A 17,482-nucleotide genomic window follows, 5' to 3' on the forward strand; every position below is an offset into this window, starting at 1 on the left:
CAACCATAAGTTACATCAAGTACATTTCTTGAACCTGCTACAAAGTCCAGTGTAGACATTAAACACTACTATCTGGTTTCTTACTTAACATGGTTTCACTTATGTGACATGCAAGCTCTCCTTATGTTGACTAGTTCACCGGAGGCCAGGTCAAATGTCAGTTTGGTAGAGCACTCTTGAAGGTTTCATTTTTATTGTGTTTGATATGTATGGTCTGGTGCCTTTCTTGATTAACCTGCTGAATGCTTTGGGCCAACCTCTTTTGCCTTCAAACAGACACGCATTCTGGAATAGCACACTGCAATCCAGGCTAGCATAATGAATTGTCATACCACCTTACAGTAAGAATTCTGTATAAGGCTAAGCTTTCTCGGTACAAGCTGGTAAGCTCTGGAACTTCTTGCCAGCCAATGTTCGAATCATCCAAGACAATTCAAATTTCAGAAGCAAGGTGAGAACATGGTAATTCACAAGAGGGATAGTACAGAGAACGATAACACTTTTACTAGTATAAGCAGGGTTCAAAGCTATTTAACAGACCCAACCAGCCACTGGCATGCAACCTTGTCAATCAAATCTTTAAATCAGCAATTTGCTTCTTTTGTGTTGTAACCTTCTATCATCTTGCCCATGCTTTTCAACCTCTACATGACGTCATAACCGGCACTGATCAATCCATTTCACCTCATGTGCTATAACTATGCTGATGACATGCAAATACTCCTTCAACTGGAATTCCCCAAAGACATTGGAAACTCTCCAATTTTCAGTTGTCTCTGAGCTGCGGATCAATGGATGACGTGGAGCCTTCTCAAATTGAATGCTTCAAAAACTGAAATACTCATGTGTGGTCATTGGAAACATTATGACCCGCACGCCGCATGGCCTGATAATCTGGGAACACCACTTAAGGTATTGAAGGAAGTAAACCTCGGAATAACCATGGACTCCAAATTATCAATGAATGCCCAATGGACAAATTAGCAAGATCAATCTTTGTTCCTATAAAAACTCTGCAATGAATCTTCCCCCATGTGGGATTTCCACACAAGGTCCAGGCTACCATCTCCCTTGTTCTGTCCAAACTCGATTAAGCCAATAGCCTCTACCACTGATAACCTTTAACGACCATGAAAAGACTACAACAGATTCAGAACTCAGCTGCCAGACTACTCTTACATATTAAACCACAAGACCACATCTCCCCTGCCTGGACAGCCCTGCATTGGTTACTGGTTGCCAGAAGATCCACGTTCAAGCTGCTTTGTATCACCCACAAAGCGAAACTTGGAACGGGACCGCTCTTCATCAGGAATAAAATCATCAAACAAATTCAACAAAGGAACCTCCTCTAGAGTGGCACCTTGCCTCAAAATCCCATGATACAAGAAAAAAAAACATGGGTGGGGCATTTTTCTCAATTGAAGAGGCCAAACTAAGGAACTCTTTACCCCGCAACGTAAGATCCACGGATAACCACCTTATATTCAGAAAACTACTCAAGAACTGGCTCTTCCCCACATAACCACCATATGCAAGCAGAAATTAGCATTTATTTGTACCATAGATATGTACCTATATATGTGTATTGCTTTGTATAAATATGTAGAATAATTATGTTAAAAAAATAGATATTCATTAGTTCTGCTCAATTATTCTATATTTTTAACATGTATATAAGTGACTGCATAAATAAGTAAATATTTTATCATAACAATCTACAATTACTTCACAATTGAATTACAAATATATATATATATTACCTACTGGCGGTCGCCAGTAGGTATATATAGTTAGGATTTTTTCTCTATGGGATTTTTGAAAATTCTATGTCTAATAACTTTGGCGTTTGTGGACGGAATTGGCTGAAAATTTCAGGAAAATGGAACATTTTGTTTCTGAGCAGCCCCTGACAATTTGGGGGGGTTTCATCAATGGGGGGCCGAGAAAAAAGGGGGGTCCCAAAACGCGTTTTTCCCATGTTAATTTCCATAGGGCGGTTGGCCTCACTTTTAGCTCGAACGGCTGAATGGATTTGCACGAAACTTGGCAAAATTGTAGGGACTGTTAGCCCGATGTGCCTTTGCTAGGTCTCAATATATGTGCTCCAGTGGACTTTGAGTAATTTAGGTTCAAAAAAAGATATATATCTGGGCGGAGCCTAACCACACATCTGATCTGATTGGCTGTCAGCACTTCATCCAAGAAGTGTTGGCAGCCATCTTGGGACCAATATACATGATAGCACCTCATTAAAAAGCATTGTAGTTAATAGAGGGTTTTAGGACTTTAGGTACATTATAAATCATTTGTTGATGGTACCATACTCGTTTTAGGAATTGTGGTGGGTTCTAAGGTGATTTTACCATGTGAAAAAACCTTCTGCTGTGATATCATGAATATTGTTTGAAAGAAAACTAATATCTCATGATTTTCCCACAGTGGTTTGGAAGGGGATCTATAAGCTAAACTGAAAGCATATTTTCTGTAAATTCACGTTATCTTTCTCAGTCATGTGAAAATGAAGTCTGACATTCTCAGTAAAACATGTACATCCAACAAGGACAGAGACTGTCAGTTGATTCCTTTGTGTTCTACTGCAGCCTCCTAGAGTGTTCTAAAGAACAACTAGAGCGCTAACAGTCCTACTTATTACAAAGGTATGGCACACCTGAAGCCATCTTGATTGGAATAAAGTGGTAACTCTTAAAACATTTAATTTAAAAAGAAACAACATGAGGGGGTATATTTTGCCATAGAAAGTATGATTAGTGCTGCAGAATGAAAAATTAGGGCACATTTTGAGTGACTTCTCAAATCCTTTTCTATTTCATTAAAACATTCTGACATGCAGTCTCCCAAAATGGCCACCAGAGACAAAAGAGCCCAAATGTAGCCCAAATATCACCCAGAAGTAGCCCAAGTATAGCCCAATGACAGAATGTCCCAGAGTGTTCTAAAGAACAACTAGAGCGCTAACAGTCCTACCTATTACAAAGGTATGGCACACCTGAAGCCATCTTGATTGGAATAAAGTGGTAACTCTTAAAACATTTAATTTAAAAAGAAACAACATGAGGGGGTATATTTTGCCATAGAAAGTATGATTAGTGCTGCAGAATGAAAAATTAGGGCACATTTTGAGTGACTTCTCAAATCCTTTTCTATTTCATTAAAACATTCTGACATGCAGTCTCCCAAAATGGCCACCAGAGACAAAAGAGCCCAAATGTAGCCCAAATATCACCAAGATGTAGCCCAAGTAGAGCCCAATGACAGAATGTCCCAGAGTATTCTAAAGAACAACTAGAGCGCTAACAGTCCTACTTATTACAAAGGTATAGCACACCTGGAGCCATCGTGATGGGAATAAAGTGGTAACTCTTAAAACATTTAATTTAAAAAGGAACAAAATGAGGGGGTATATTTTGCCATATGAATTATGATTAGTGCTACAGAAAGAAAGATTAGGGCACATTTTGAGTGACTTCTCAAACCCTCTTCAATTTCATTAAAAAATTCTGACATACAGTCTCCCAAGATGGCCACCAGAGACAAAAGAGCCTAAATGTAGCCCAAATATCACCCAGATGTACCCCAAGTATAGCCCAATGACAGAATGTCCCAGAGTGTTCTAAAGAACAACTAGAGCGCTAACAGTCTTACTTATGACAAAAGTATGGCACACCAGAAGCCATCTTGATTGGAATGAAGTGGTAAGTCTGAAAACACTCAATTTAAAAAGGAACAACATGAGGGGGTTAATTTTGCCATAGAAAGTTTGATTAGTGCTTCAGAAAGAAAAATTAGGGATCATTTTGAGTGACTTCTCAAATCCTCTTCTATTTCATTAAAAAAATTCTGACATGCAGACTGAAACATGCACTTTGAATACCAGCAGCAGACGTCCCTGGTGAGCAGTAGCTTTACTACAGTGATCTAATGTGCAACTAGAGTGCTAACATTCAGAATTTATGGCAAATGTGTGACACATCTGAATGCCTTCTTGATGGAACCAAAGTAAACAAGCATTGAAAATGCAATAGAACTCGCCCTCGTTTAAGTTAAAGCCATTCTGTTTGTAATGAGGTGGCTTTTTAGCTTTGCTTTTATTAGTGTTTTTTCAACTTTCATGTAAATAACATGCATCTGTATGCATATAAGTATATGTATGCATGCATTTATGTTTGTATTTATATAGATATACAGATGATATATGTTTATATATGTATGTATATATATATATTCACTGAAAAAACCATAGGTTATAGATCATATATAGTTAGGAATTAGCATTTACAAAACCTTGAAAATTCACTGAAAAAACCATAGGTTATAGACCATATATAGTTAGGAATTAGCATTTACAAAACCTTGAAAATTCACTGAAAAAACCATAGGTTATAGACCATATATAGTTAGGAATTCGCATTTACAAAACCTTATTTTACTCACACAAAACCATTGAAATTCCATATATAGTTAGTTGCACTAACTATATATCGCGCACCCGCAATCCACTGCTGATGATGTCACATATTACATCATTCATGACATGGTCAGTGACATCACTGATGACATCACTGATGACATCTCAAATGACATCACTGATGACATCACTGATGACAACATCCAGTGACTGTATGTTTCTGTAAAGTTAAAATATGTCTTACATATTGAAGAATGAGTGGATGTATAAGTGTCTGGATGAAGTCAGGTAGGTGCATGACTGACTGTATGAGTGAGTGATTAAATGTGTCTCACTGAGTGCATGGGTTAGTGACTAAACTGTCTTAATTTGTGCATCATTATGTCTGTTGTTCTGTAAACTGTTGCATGTGTTGATAAGTAGCTATATGAGTAACTATATGGGTTATTGATTGGTTGCCCAAGTATTTGTATGGGAGACTCAGTGTGTGTGTGGGTGGCTGGGAGGTGTATGACTCTGTGCATAGATGTGTGAGCAGTTGATTCACTAGATGTATGGTTTCAAAAGTGCATGTGGAAACAGCTGTATGGGCGGTTGACTGTGTGCATGAGTGTATTGGTGAGTGAATGGATATCTCAGTGCTACATGTCAAAGTAAGTACATATGTAAAACACAGTACATGTGAGAGTTGACATATATAAATAACTGTGCATAAGAGCCAGTGAATGTGTGAGTGGCTGTATGGATCATTGTGAACTTGTATCAGGGATTGTATAAGGGAGTAAATATGTGTTAGTATATGTTTGAATAAGTAAAGTTTGTATAACTGTATAGTTGAGGAAATGGAGGTGTGATTGATTCTTTGCATGACTGACTAGGTGTGTGAGTAACTCCATGGATGAGTGACAGTCTGTGAGTGTCTGTTTACACTGATTGTATCTAAGGTTATATTAGAGTCTGAAGAGGTTCATCGTATTATCACATGAATTATATCATCAGTGATGTGATCAGTAATGTCAAATGAGATGTCATCAGTGATGTCATCAGTGATGTCATTTGAGATGTCATCAGTGATGTCATTTGAGATGTCATCAGTGATGTCATCAGTGATGTCACTGACCATGTCATGAATGATGTAATATGTGACATCATCAGCAGTGGATTGCGGGTGCGCGATATATAGTTAGTGCAACTAACTATATATGGAATTTCAATGGTTTTGTGTGAGTAAAATAAGGTTTTGTAAATGCGAATTCCTAACTATATATGGTCTATAACCTATGGTTTTTTCAGTGAATATATATATATATGTGTGTATATATATATGTATATATATATATATATATATATATATATATATATATATATATATATATATATATAGATAAACACCGGCTTTCAAGTAATGTTGTACTTAACAATATATATATATATATATATATATATATATATATATATATATATATATATATATATATATATATATATATATATTGTTAAGTACAACATTACTTGAAAGCCGGTGTTTATCTAATGCCATGATATTCAAATTACGGTCCGAGGGCCACATTCGGTCTTCCTGACCTTTACATGCGGCACCCTGAGTAGCAGCAGCACTGGGCTGCTGTTTACTCGACTCAGCACTAACATTTAAATAATGCTAAATATACAGCAAGCACTTAATTCAGGGTTAATTGCAGTTAAACAAAAGGAAGTAACTACACCCATAACTTTAGGAACACCGTCATTTTACCTTAATGAATCAAATTGTAGTAGTGCATTCAGAAGTAATTTTTTTAAGTGTGTTTTCATCCATGAATTTAGAAACATTCATGCTTCCCTCACGCGCCCTCCACCCTGACAACAATCCCCTTAGTGATTACATCCAAATATAGGAGATGGTTTTGTACAGCATGCATCCTGAAGTCATGTTTTTCGAGGTCCTTGTATATGTGATCGTGAAGAAAAAGGAGAAAAATTGAAATAAAACTATTGCACAGGGTCACATAATTTGGTGAAGTGGTGAAGTGGTGAAGCCATGATTCATCCCATGTTTTCTGGTTTCACATTGGGCAATTGAGTTCAGCCACTATCTATACATGCTTCACTTCTACTACCACTACCTCCACCCCCACTTTACACGTCCCTGCTGGCATTAGTGCGGCCCTCGTTCACACCAAAGGCCAGACTTTGCAGCCCCAGGAAAATGGTTGTGAGTCCCCATGATCTAATGCATTTTTAATCTGCATATACTACCAGCCTTTATGCATCTATATACCTTCCATGTACTTGAGGATCTATATATTTATTGATTTTCTTCTAATTTAGCATATCCAATGCACTATCCTATTTCTCACTCTTTACCACTCTCAATATATCCTCTACTTCCACTCTCTCATTCATCCCGAACCCCATTCCACTACTATGATCCCCAAAATAACCCTTCCTAAACTCTTCGCTACTCTACCCCTCCTTGCATCATCTCATACGTCTTTTACTATTCCAATCCCCCAAAACAAGCCTTTTTTAAAACCTTCCCTCTGACTCTTCCTCCTCTACCTCCCTTTTATTCATCGCAAGGCTCCTCCTACTGCTATGAGCTCCAAAACAAAAAAATAAAAAAAAGATTTCTAAATCCTTCCCTCTCCTATCCCTCCATTATCCTTTTCAATCCAAATAACAGACTAACATATCCACCACTCAAATTACTTTCATATTTCACTATACTAATTCACCACTAAGACTTTATGGGTTGCGTAGTAGCGTGCTACTCGCCAAAAAAGCACTTCAACATACCCATCAGGGTAGCAAGCGCTTTTTTAAATGCAAACCTTTTCCCTATTCAATACCTCCACTATCCTTCTCAATCCAAATAAGTGACTAACATATCCACCGCTCAAATTACTTTCATATTTCACTATACTAATTCACCACTAAGACTTTATGGGTTGCGTAGTAGCGTGCTACTCGCCAAAAAAGCACTTCAACATACCCATCAGGGTAGCAAGCGCTTTTTTAAATGCAAACCTTTTCCCTATTCAATACCTCCACTATCCTTCTCAATCCAAATAAGTGACTAACATATCCACCACTCAAATTACTTTCATATTTCACTATACTAATTCACCAGTAATCCTTTATGGGTTCCGTAGTAGCATGCTACTTGCCAAAAAAGTGCTTTGACGCCTCGTCAGGGATAGTAAGCGCTATATAAATGCAATTACAATACATCTTGGGTCATCCCACAAGTGCATTTTGGTGTCACTGGTTTTCTATTGGCTGTTTAGGATGTGACCTCCACCTCCTTTGGAATGCGAGAGAGACTAATTCACTGTCTTTGAGTGGGTTAACAGCACGGACGACAGAGATCTGACTAAACCATCTGAAAAAAGGATGTTTCTGAAAAAAGGGTTGCTTTATTTTCTGCAGCATCCTTTTTCATATGTTTTGGTACAAATCACTCCCCAGGGCTTCGGCTTCGATCGCTGCCCGATTATAAACATGGTTGCCATCTTGTAACAGTATTCTTTTTACTTTATTATTTTGTACCATTCCAAGATAATCCCAGTCTATATAATAACCACTGCGCAGCACAGTTGCCCTTGAGGGTGACTGCTCACACACAGCCATCTGAAAAACAGATGCTACCAAAAAGGAAAGCAACCTTTTTTAAAGCTTCTATTTTGCTGAGGTGTTTGCCAGTACTAAAACAAGGATTGGTAAAGCTAACAGTATTCTTCACAAATGCCAAACCTATTGGCTTTTCCAGTGGTTGTTTTAAATGGGTAGGCATTGTATTTTTAACATCCTCTAGCTTTTACACGGTCGGCGATGCAGCTTTGTTATTATATTTTGATGATGAATGTCTTTATGTTGGATGGGTCAATTGAAATGGAGATGTAACTTTCATTTTGAGACCCTATCATGATAAAGCTTTAAGATTGATTCAATTATCAGTGAATCTACTGCACACTATTTCCCCTTCTCTCCTACATCCCGTTATCAAGAGGGTAAAAACATGTTTTATACCATGTGTGTTAGGTTGGCTGTCTCTTTAAAGGAGAGACCAGCTTTATGCATATTATCTTTCCCAACCCTTTCTCCTAGCTGTTCCTGGACATCACAGTGAGGTCCCTTTTCTATTCACAGGTCACACTCTGGCTGATTACCTCATAGCTGTGACTGCCCTGAGAATGCACATTTCCCACTCCTCCTCTAACCTCAATCACCTATGCCACACCCAAATTGTAGATTAGAGACGAAAAGAGGAGGCGGAGCCGAGTGGGAGGATGAGTGGTAGAAAAGGAAATGGTGGGAGGCTATTAGAAGAAACAAGAATATATCTGGGGAGAATGCGTAGGCGCCGGTGACCTGTAATAAAACCAAAATACCAAATGCAGTTCACTAGGTCAGCACTGATATGTGCACCCCGGTGCCCAGCGCACCTATGTATGTATGTATGTATGGTACCAGTGCTTTAAATGGAAAAAAACAAGTGCAGGTGCTCACCAAAAGTAGCGGTGGACTGGGGGTGGAGTGTGGGGCGGGCCTAGGGGCGGACCCAGGGTCAGGGTTAGGTTTTCAACCTTACCAAACTTTATATGCAAGAAATCCAAATACATTGTAAGAAAATCTGAAGTATCTGTCTAATGGTTATGACTCTAATAATCATTTATAAAGCATTTACTAATAAGGGTATGTTCAAAACTGTCCCAGAATTTTGCCATCAAAGCTTTGCATGCTGGAATTTTAAGAAACCCGTACTTATAATGAAAAAGGGGAACTACAAGTCCCAACATGCAAAAGCATTACCAGCTAAAATCTATAACTGTCTGAAAGTCTAAGGCCTTCCATGGAGCTGCCTGTCATATTTGGATTATGAATGGTTTCCCATACGAAACAAGCGGTTTAAATGCACCAAACCACAAGAAATTGTGTGCCTTAAAGGTGTTTTTTTTGTTTGAGGGTACTCATAGAACTGGTGGCAAGTGCAGTGATTTACATTCAAGTAACAATATCCTAACTTACATTTCTGATGAACTAACATTTTCAGTCATTTAAAACAATGGCATGCTAAAAAGCTGTACTGCCCTGAAGAATGTGCCCAACACCCTCGTCCATTAATTTTATGGTGGTCTCTAAACTCCTACTGTGCAGGATCAAATGGTAAACAAAACCCCCTGCCCCACACAGCTGCCCGAAGACTTGCAGAGCAGCAGACAAGATTGCTTTGTCCTGGTGACATGTGCTGCTGTTCTGGCGCTCCTATGCGATCTCAGCCCATGATTTCAGAATCAGAGCGGGTCGTGTGAAAAGTGCTGCCTAGGCCACGTGCATCAGGGCAAGGCCCCCACGAGTACCACTACTCTCCTTGTCCGAGGAGAAGTTCCGGTACTCAAGGGGCAAAAATTAAAAAGTGCTGGTACTCCGTACCGGTGAGTACTGGTCCATTTACACATCTCTATATAAGAGTCTTTAGTGCGCATATATATCTTGGAGTGCTGGGTTTCCTTGTAAATGAAGGATAATAGTAGAGTCATGTGGGTGTGGCTAGATATCTGTGGCAAGATTGGATCGTCCCCAAGAAGGATATGAGCATAACAACTGGAACGTTTTTGTGTGCAGGTGACAGGTGCAAAGACGTGCATATATGGGCTGAGCATGCATGATTTGGAGAAATCCGTGTGTGTAAAAGGACAAGAGTGGTAGAGTCTTGTCAGGGTGGTGTAGAGGTTGTGAGTGTGTGCACGTGTTGTGTTTGGCTTGTGTGCAGTGTGTTTTGGAGAATCCGAATCTTAAAGAGGCATATGTATAGCAGTGTAGAGGTCTGTGTAAATGCAGAAGTTGACTAGAAAGCTGTGTATCTACGTGTATGTGCATATGAGCTTGTCTAGAGAGGCGCGTGCTTTGTATGTGTGTGAGAGGATGCAGTGTTTATAGGAAGTGCGCATAAAAGAGTTCTCTGAGCAGCAACATCAGGAGGTGGTGGGAGATTCTAACTGATTGGACGTGGTACAAGGCCCCCTTGTTCACGCTCTAGCTTTCTGCACTGGATCTTATTTTATACCTTTCACTCTGGGAGTTCCCAACGAGCCAGAAGTTCTTAAAGGGCCCTTCTTATTAAAGGACACCACCCTGTTCTTAATACCCAACCCTGCCTCACCAACAATCCCCCACAGTTAGGATCGCCTCCTTTGTCTCAAAAAAACATACTGACCATTTTCGAAAGGTCCAGGAAGTGGTGCTTGAATAAGAGTTTGTGTAAAATTCTCTGTATTCTTATTTAACGCTGCATTTCTGCCACCAGTTGCTTTGAAAATATTTAGGAATAGTCTGAACAGATTTAGACTATTCCTATTCCTTTATATTTCATCTTGCATTTTTTGCTCTAAGTTCAGGTTTAACATTGAGAAAAATACTGGATTTTAATGATTTATTTACATTATTTTTGTCTAGCTGTCTTGGCATGCACATGCTGGTGAGTTTGGTAAACTACTGGTCAGATGGCAACCCGATCCACAATAAAGATTGTAATGTATTATAGAATGTGTATAACACTGAATACCTCATGTGGGGTGCTCAAGTGCTTATTCATTTAGTTATACTACATTTGGGGTTGTAAAAGGGTTGTCTTTGATTTAAACCTATGTGGGAAGGGTTACCATATCATGCATGATGACTGCTGAGGTGTGGTTATCGTCATAGCGGAATGATGGATGCAGAAGTATGAAAGATAGATGCACATTTTTCATTTTTAATAATTTGTGATTATGTTGTCAGCTCTGATTTACTCTTCTGGCACATTTATTGGTAGGTTATCGTTTCAGTTCTTAACCGGATTTTCTTTGCTGGCTGTGGTAGGAGGTCATATCGATAAGAGAGGTAATGGGGAAATACTGGCACCCTCCCAGGAGCAGATGAATGAAACTCACCTGACATAGCAGGTTTGCTCAGAAACAGAGTGAAATGTATTTATTGGTACCAAAAGCATGCATCATTGCTAATTTGCAAGGAAGAAGTCAGGTCTCCTGTCTTAGGGGCTCTCACACCGCTTCTTCCCAGAGTGGCTGGTTTCTGGGTGCTATATAGTTTAGTAATGCCATGTCAGCGGAACTAGAATAAGGCACCAAGCCAAATATGGCTAATATGGATGTGCGATGTCTGCACCATGCAAATTATAAACAGCCAGATATGGGCTAATCAGAAAGGCTGGCTCTGCACTGTGTAAGCAACTTGCACAACCAGATAAGAAAACTTATGATGACGTCAGGACAAGGAAAGTGACCTTTAAGGCTGATTCAGAATAGCTGCTGGAGCTTGTCCAGGCAAGGTCAGATATGAAGCCCTTTGGAGCTCTGGGCATCATGTTAGTGTAAGTGCATAAATATGAATTTAAATGGATTTACATATATATTTTGCAACAATCCTCCCTTTAGGATAGACCTATCTAACATTAGTGTAAAACCAATATATATATTTGTATATATGAAGGAAACATTAGTTACATATCTTTGGATGGCATTACACAGTGTTTGCATAAAATGCATATATTGTCACATTAATACATCCTGATGAGATCATTATTATATCAGCATGCTGTTGTGATACCAGCAGCATACTCATAATTAAGTGTCCAACAAATATTGTTTTCTCTGTGCAATGCATAGTGCTACAGTGTCACTTAGGGCCAGATGTAGGTCACCAAATACCGGTCGGTAATGGCCGATTTCGGCCGTTACCGACCGGTATTTGGTGATTGAGATGTGAGGGCCTATATTTTACAGAATCAGTAAATTTACCGATTCGGTAAATTTACCGATTCTGTAAAATACCGAATCCTTAAATTTACCGAATCAGTAAATCTATATGTAGGTGGCACTGGAAACAGTGCCACAGGCCCCTAAGAATTCGTTATTTACCATGTAATACTATTGCATGGTAAATAACGAATTCCTGTGTAGATGCACATCTGTGTATGTACACCTGTGCCATGTGGCACACATACATGCCCTGAGGGCATGTATGTGTGTCACATGGCACACACGCCTGAATCAGGGGTGCAACAGGGTGTCAAAGTGACACCCTGTCCCCCTTGTAAATTCGGTAATTTTACCGAATCGGTATTTACCGATTCGGTAATTGACATTGGTTCCTATGGGCCTCAAGGCCCATAGGAATCAATGGCAATTACCGAATCAGTAAATACCGATTCAGTAATTACCGAATGTTACAGATTCGGTAAAAAAATCGGTAAAAATACGTACATAGCATTTACCGATTTGTAAATACCGAATCGGTAAAATTCGGTATTTACGAATCGGTAAATGCCATTTACCTACATCGGGCCCTTAGTCACTCAGTTCCCAGGCACTCTCTGCAAGTGTCAGTAATTTAAAGGCACGCAGTGAGCGGTCATCTGCTTCTCCTCCTGGTCCGCAGTCGTCTTGTTCAGGGGTGGTTTCACGGACCTGCCCTGCGTTGTCCTCTTCAGTCTATTTTTCTTCAGGTGCAGACCATCTCCTTTCTTCGAGACTGCGTTGTGTACTTCACCCAACAGCATTAGTCTATGGTGCGTCCCTCTGACACTTTATGATGGGCCCCCATGGACCGTAGAAATGGTCTGGTCTGTCCTCTTCTTGACTGCTGTGTTACTCAGGTCCTCTGGTGACAGATGGTCATCAATTTCTTGTATCGTGATCTCAGGTGTTGTGGTGCTGCCCTGCATCTTGTCCCCTCAATCCATTCATGGTGTTGGTTCACCGTCTGCGGTCCAGTCTACCTAGAACTAAAAGAAACAGTTTTTATTTTTATCACCATGTCTTCATAATCGCTTTAGAAGTCTTTGCCACATTGCAGGCAGTACAAAAGTCAGTGCATCAGGCAATTTCAGGCCTGGTCATTCAGTTACCTTTACTAATAATTTGTTTTTTGTTTATTTTTATTTTGGAGTTCATTTAATCCTCCTGGCTTCAAGTTGGAGGTTGGTATGGGGTATACATGTTATACTTTATTCCCCAAAACAACCTCTTTAGCATAAATGTAGTCACTAAGTGATCTCCTTCTGTCGCCCTGGTGGACCACTAACCTTAGAGACCTGGCTTTCCTGAAGCACTGCGCCCCAGTTGCTGCATCATTCTTGCCTGTTAGACACACCTCCATCCATTTTGAAAACATATCCTCCCGCACTAGCAAATAATTCAATCCATTCATTGGAAAGCAACATACATCTGCGCATTCATCCTCCCTTGTGCAATATCAGAGGGTCCCTGCTCCAGTCTTGTAAGGGAAAGGAACATACTGCGTGGGGACACAGGCATCTCATCCTGGTAGGCCCATACTCTCTTCATTATCCGGCTCCCATCCATCATCAATCCACCCTCTATGTTCATCTGGTGTTGCAGACCATTGTTCTTCCTTTACATTAGCTTGATTTTTGGGAATGCTTTATTCATTAGCTCCATCTGTACTGGCTATAAAATGCATTCATTTAATGCTGTGTCAGCGATGGCATCACCTTTGGCTAACTTAGTATTAGCTCCTGTGTAGGCTTCACATTTTATTACCGCTATCCTGGTGTATAATTTTAACAAGATCATTACAAAAGTACCATTTTGAATAAGGACCTCCTGCTTCTGTTATGAATCCATGATACTTAAACAGCTGGCCACAAATAAGAACTGCAAAGCATAATGTGAGTTAGTGTAAATGTTAGCAGTTTTACCCTTGACTAGTATTCATGCTTTTGTTACAGCATACAGCTCATCTTATTGGGTAGATGTTCCAAGTGGTCGAGCTGCACTTCAGCTATTGCTATAGCATACCCTACTCTGTAATCAGTGTCTATCAGTCTGCTGGAGGAACCATCAGTGTACCAGTGATATAGTCTGTGTTTTATGGTGTCTATCTTGGCGTGTTGCCTATTTCTACAATCACAACACCAACTTACTTAGGGGTCTTATTTTATTTTTATTTTATTTTATTTATTCTAGAGTTTTGTATAGCGCGAATAAGACCCGTGGGTATCAGAGCACTTAACATCGAGGTAGGTTACACATTGACAGTACAATATCAATTATAAAAACAAACAGATATAAGGTAAAAGAAACTATGGCTATGAGGGGTGCCTAAATATATATAATCCAAACACATGTGCAATTAGCATTAAAAGGTGAGAAAGGCCTAGCTTATATCACGATCCTTAACAATAGATAAGGTGAGGTAGAGGTTAAATAGTTTGGCTGTGAAAAACAGCTATGGGTTCACATAGGACTGTGGTAGCGATCAGGATACAGCCGAGGCTTGTGTGTGGAGTCAGTCTCTTGTCAATGTTAGTATTCATGAAGAGGGCCACCCTTCAGCTGATGTAAATGTTCATACCAGCGATCCGTCGGCTTCCCTATGCAGGGTATTTACTCATCATATGGCTTTTCAATTCCCGTTTGAATGTTACAATATTTTGTATCTTCCTAATGCTTGGAGGGAGTGAATTCCAGACTCTGGGGGCAGCTCCAGAGAATTCTCGACCATAGGTCTTTTTCTTTCGGAAGATGGCTGGCCTCAACGGCAGCTCCTTGGCGCTTCTAGCTGGTCTGTTTCCTCCCGATAGCTTAATTTTCTTGGCTAGGTATACTGGCGTGTTATAGTGCACCGCTTTGTGAGTAATACATGCTATCTTCATTCGAATTCTGGCCTCATAAGGTAGCCAGTTTAGTGCTTTCAGGTGAGGAGATATATGATCAAATTTCCTAGATCCAGTGATGAGTCTTGGCGCAGCGTTGAGACAAGCTTTTAGTGGTGCTGTGGATGTTTTAGGTAGGCCAGTTAATGTAGAGCAACCATATTCGATCCTGGATATGACTAGAGATTGTATAGCCAATTTTAGATCTGCCTCTGAGATGAATGGTTTTAATTTTCTTAAGTAGCTCAGATGGAAGCGGGCACTTTTCGCCATTGAATTAATGTGGGCTTTCATGTCGAGGTTCTCATCTAATATGATTCCTAGTGATTTAGCTGAGTTGACTAGGGTTGGTGTGCAGTTTAGCGCAGTCACCAATTTGGTCCATTCCTTTACTTCAGGGTGGCTCCTTGAAGGTGAAATTAGCAAGAATTCTGTTTTCTGGGCATTTAATTTCAGATGATTCGTAGTTAACCATTGCAAAGCCATCTTTAGTGTCTCATTCATTAGATCTATGTCCTCAAGGGAGGCGATCTTTAAGTATATTTGCGTGTCGTCTGCATACATGTGGTAGGATATCTTTGATTTCCGAAGAATGTCTGTAAGAGGTTCGACATACAAGTTGAATAGATCTGGGGATAGTGTTGAGCCTTGCGGGACCCCAATTGCATTAGGACAAGGGGGTGAGATTGCTTGGTTAACCAGGAATCATTGAGTTCTGTTTCTTAGGAAAGAATTGAACCATCTCAGCACATTTCCGGACAATCCCATCCTGTCCTGTAGCCTGGTAAATAGTGCTTCATGATTTACCGTGTCAAAAGCAGATGACAGGTCTAGGAGAATCAATAGGCATGCTTGATTTTGGTCTAGGGCTTGTAGCGCGTCATCGACAATATGCAGGATCGCTGTTTCCGTGCTGTGCCCTGCTCTGAACCCTGATTGGCATTCGTCTAGTAGGGAGAACTTGGTGATGTGTTGATTCAATTGGCTCTGCACGCATTTCTCAATTAGTTTGGCCAGTAAAGGGATGTTGGTTACTGGTCGATAGTTATCCGGATCTGATGCATCCGCTGTCGGTTTTTTGATTATTGGCACTACTTGTCCTGTTTTTAGGCAGTCGGGGAGGATCCCTTGTGTAAGTGAAGCGTGTATTATTTTGGTCCAGATTGGAACCCCAATGTGGCTGATTTCTCTTACACATTTTGCAGGTAAAGGGTCATGATAGCGGTTGTTTGGTCTGATTTTCGACAGCGTTTTGGCGATCTTGTCCTGGTCATATAATTCAAATGTGTCCCAGTTTGCTTTATTTTTTGTCTTACTACTCTCTGTTGTCACACAGGCCTCGCTCGTCGGCAAAGGTTGGGTCGGGAGGATAGCCGCGGCGTTTGAGAGCTCTACCTCTAGCGATTTGGTCTTCTCAGAGAAAAATGTGGAGAATTCCTCGCAGCTTAAGGGAGTTTTTGAGTTCTCTTGAGTTGATTTGGCTAGTTTATCTGATTGCTGCTTTAGGATCTCGAAGAGTTTTCGTGGTCGGTTTTTGGCATTGTCTAGTTCTGCTCTTATAAATTCTTTTTTGGAATTGATTACCTTTTTGTTATATTCGTTTCTGATTTTTCTGAGGGCTTTCAACTCTGGTGAGGAAGGATGTTGTCTCCATTTTCTTTCGGCTGTTCTCAGTTTGCGCCTGTCCTCATTCAGTGACCCACTAAACCAAGGATTCTTTGGCTTATCTGTGACTCTTGTCAGTTTTAGAGGCATGGTGTCATTGACGATATTTCCAATTGAGGTTATGTAGTGATCAGTCAGCTCGTTTACATTCTGCATGTCGTTAGGTGGCATTAAGTCTCTCTCGCAGCTTTCGACCAATAGCTCAATATTCGCCTCTTTTATATCTCGGATCAATTTTTTGGACTTGGGGGGCTGCACAGTTCTACCCTTTTTCACTGTGGGAATCACGAATGTTATGGCGTGATGGTCAGACCAGTCACACGGATTTATAGCGCGGATTGATGTCTCTTTGTTTCTTGAAATAATCCAATCTAAGGTCGCTCCTTGCGCGTGAGTAGGTTGGGTGCATGCTTGTGTGAGGTTTAGTTCGGCGAGGAACTCTTTAAGCGAATTAACCAGTTTGTCATTGCCGTCGTCCCAGTGTAAATTAAAGTCTCCCAGGAATATGTTGTTGGCATCTGGATTGGAGTTGGCTGTTATGATCTCTATTAGTTGCTCTGTGAACTTTGCGTTATCTCCTGGTGGATGGTAAAATGCATGCAAGTTGCATTTTTGATTGCTTGATGATCTTATATTCAGACCAAGGTATTCACAAGATTCTAGGGGGTCGGCTTGGATCAGGTTGACCTCTATCTCTGATCGGTGAATGC

General features: G+C 40.2%; 1 protein-coding gene and 1 long non-coding RNA gene across 6 annotated transcripts in view; one reads left to right on the forward strand and one right to left on the reverse strand.

Moving 5' to 3' along the window:
* The window catches only part of TTLL5 (tubulin tyrosine ligase like 5), a 1,386,223-nt gene that overhangs the window by 315,841 nt on the left and 1,052,900 nt on the right, over nucleotides 1–17,482 (forward strand). The gene's annotated exons all lie outside the window — the stretch shown is intronic.
* Nucleotides 13,091–17,482, reverse strand: part of LOC147689977 (uncharacterized) — a 315,487-nt gene continuing 311,095 nt past the window's right edge. The window contains exon 6 of the long non-coding RNA XR_015299912.1: nucleotides 13,091–13,214. This is a non-coding gene — a long non-coding RNA (uncharacterized LOC147689977). The remainder of the gene's footprint in view (nucleotides 13,215–17,482) is intronic.

Source organism: Lissotriton vulgaris, chromosome 9, assembly GCF_964263255.1.
Source record: "Lissotriton vulgaris chromosome 9, aLisVul1.2, whole genome shotgun sequence".
Taxonomy (NCBI): domain Eukaryota; kingdom Metazoa; phylum Chordata; class Amphibia; order Caudata; family Salamandridae; genus Lissotriton; species Lissotriton vulgaris.